Consider the following 3051-nt stretch of genomic DNA (forward strand, 5'->3'; position numbering starts at 1 on the left):
GGTATATACCCAAAGGATTATAAATCATTCTACTATAAAGACACACGCACATGTATGTTTATTGCAGTACTATTTACAAAAGCAAAGACATGGAACCAACCCAAATGCCCATCATTGATTGACTGGTTAAAGAAAATGTGGTACACATACACTATGGAATACTATGCAGCCATAAAAAAGAATGAGCTCATGTCCTTTGCAGGGACATTGATGAAGGTGGAAACCATCATCCTCAGCAAACTAACACCAGAACAGAAAACCAAACACTGCATGTTCTCACTCATAAACGGGAGTTGAACAATGAGAACACATGGACACAGGAAGGGGAACGACACACACTGGGGCCTGTTGCGGGGTCAGGGGCAAGGGGAGGGAGAGCATTAGGACAAATACCTAATGCATGTGGGGCTCAAAGCCTACATAACAGGTTGATAGGTGCAGCAAACCACCATGGCACATGTATACCTATGTAACAAACCTGCATATTCTGCTCATGTATCCTGGAACTTTAAGTAAAATTAAAAAAAAAAAAATTGTCTTTCTGTATTTGGCTTATTTTACTTAACATAACGACCTCTAGTTCCATCCACGTTGCATCAGATGACATGCTTTCCTTCTTTCTATAGCCAAATAATATTTCATTATGTAAATATACCACATTGTCTTTCTCCAGCCACTGACGGACATTTAGGTTGATTCCATATCTTTGTTATTGTGAATAGTGCTGCAATCAACATGAGGGTGCATGTATCTCTTTGATATAGTTATTTCTTTTCCTTTGGATACACAGTAGTGGGATTGCTGGATAGTATGGTAGTTCTGCTTTTTGTTTTTTTGAGAAATTTTCATACTGTTTTCCATAATGGCTGTGTACTAATTTCCACTTCCACCAACAGTGAATAAAAGAGCCATTTTCTCCGCATTCTTGCCAACATCTGTTAGTTTTTGCCTTTTTTATAATAATGATTTTAACTGGAGTAAGATGATATCTCATGGTTTTGGTTTGTATTCTCCTGATGATTAGTAATATTAAGCATTTTTTTCATATACATGCATATGAAGAGACCATTTGTATGTCTTCTTCTGAGAAATGTCTATTTGGAGCACCCATTTTAAATTGGATTATTATTACTATTATTGCTATTTAGTTGTTTGAGTTCCTTGTATTTATATATCTTGGGTATTAACCCCTTGTCAGATGTGTAGTTTGCAAATATATTCTCCCATTCTGCAGCTTGTCTTTTCATTCTGTTGATTGTTTCCTTTGCTGAGCAGAAGCTTTTTAATTTTATGTAATCTCATTTGTTTATTTTTGCTTTTCTTGTCTGTACTTTTGAAGTCTTATCTAAAAAATCCTGAAAAAGAAGTCAAGAAAACAATCTCATTTACAATAGCTACAAAAATTTAAATGCATAGGAATAAATTTAACCAAGAAGGTTAAAGACCTCTTAAGTTGATGAAAGAAATAGAAGATGACACAAACAAATGAAAAGACATCCCATGATCATGGATTGGAATAATTAACATCATTAAAATGATCCTATTACCCAAAGCAATCTACAGATTCAATGTGATCTTTACCAAAATACCAATGGCATTCTTCACAGAAATAGAAAAAAGAATTGTAAATGTATATGGAACCCAAAAAGAGCCCTAACAGCCAAAGCAATTCCAAGCAAAAAGAACAAAGCTGGAGGCATCACACTACCTGACTTGAAAATATATTACAAGGCTATAGTAACCAAAACAGCATGGCATTAGTATAAAAACAGATGCACAGACCAATGGGGCAGAACAGAGAACCCAGAGATGAGCCCATGTATTTACAGTCAACTGATTTTCAACAAAGGTTCCAAAAACATACACTGGGGAAAGGACAGTCTCTTCAATAAATGGTGCTGGGAAAACGGGATATCCGTACCCAGAAGAATAAAACAAGACCCCTATCTCTCATCATAAATGTAAGACCCAAAACTATAAAATTACTAGAAGAGAACATAAGGCAAACACTCCAGGACATTGGTCTAGGCAATGATTTTTTGGCTAAGACCCCAAAAGCACAGGCAACAAAATATTAGGCAAATGGGACTACATTAAGGCAAAAAGCTTCTGCACAGCAAAGGAAACAATCAACAGAGTGAAGAGACAACCTGTTGAATGGGAGAAAATACTTGCAAAATCTTCATCCAACAAGAGACTAATATCCAGAGTATACAAGGAACTCAAATAACAACAAAAAAAGAACTTTTGAGCCTAAAGATGGCTGCCTTAGCAGGGAGAGGTGCCATGGTGCTTCATACAAGTATCAGTAGGCCGGTTGCTTTTGTTAGCAAAATTCCTTGGACTGCAGCGTCGAATCAGCTGATGGTGGCTTTGCACAGTTTGGCCATATCCAAAAGTGTGTTGTACATTTGACAAGGAGACTGGCTTTCACAGAGGTTTGGGTTGGGTTCAGTTTTCTTCAGAAGAACTTCAGAATGCACTATAACAGGAAAATCATATTATAGATGGAGTAAAGCTCCAGGTTGGAGCTCAAAGGCCAAAAGTTTTGTAAACATCTGATGAAGAGAAAGATTTTTGAGACTATTTCAGCCTATTAAATAAAGTTAACATAACTGAGAAAAAAAAAAATTTATTCTTAACTGCTGGAGTCGAGGAGGAATTTAGAAGGGGTTCTGGAGTCCACCAAAGAAAATGTTGGCATTTCTATAACATCAAAATGCAAATGTAAAAGAGATCTCATGGAACTCCTCAGACCAATTTTATAAATACACAGTCTGAAGCCTGGAAAAGTGATGTAACTTGCTCAGGGTCACAGGGACTTAACTGCAAAACCAACTACTTCAGCTTAGCTCTCCTAGCTTTCCAGTACGCTTTCCACCTCATCATATTGCCTCCTGTGTCCCGGTTGCTCTGAGTTGACCTAGCCCTAAACATAGTCAAGAAAGAGCAAAGGAAGAAGAAACAGTGGGAGCCTGAAAGCCCTGCGGCTTTTTTAAACCCTTAAATAAGACTGGTTTAAGCAGTCTTTTTTTGGTTGAAACAGGAGAA

General features: G+C 37.1%; 1 pseudogene; it reads left to right on the plus strand.

Annotated features, from left to right (window-relative positions):
* Window positions 1-2259: 2259 nt before the first annotated feature.
* On the plus strand, window positions 2260-2579 carry LOC129476303 (SRA stem-loop-interacting RNA-binding protein, mitochondrial-like; annotated as a pseudogene).
* The last annotated feature ends 472 nt before the right edge of the window (window positions 2580-3051 follow it).

This window comes from Symphalangus syndactylus, chromosome X (assembly GCF_028878055.3).
Source record: "Symphalangus syndactylus isolate Jambi chromosome X, NHGRI_mSymSyn1-v2.1_pri, whole genome shotgun sequence".
In the NCBI taxonomy this organism is placed as follows: Eukaryota; Metazoa; Chordata; class Mammalia; order Primates; family Hylobatidae; genus Symphalangus; species Symphalangus syndactylus.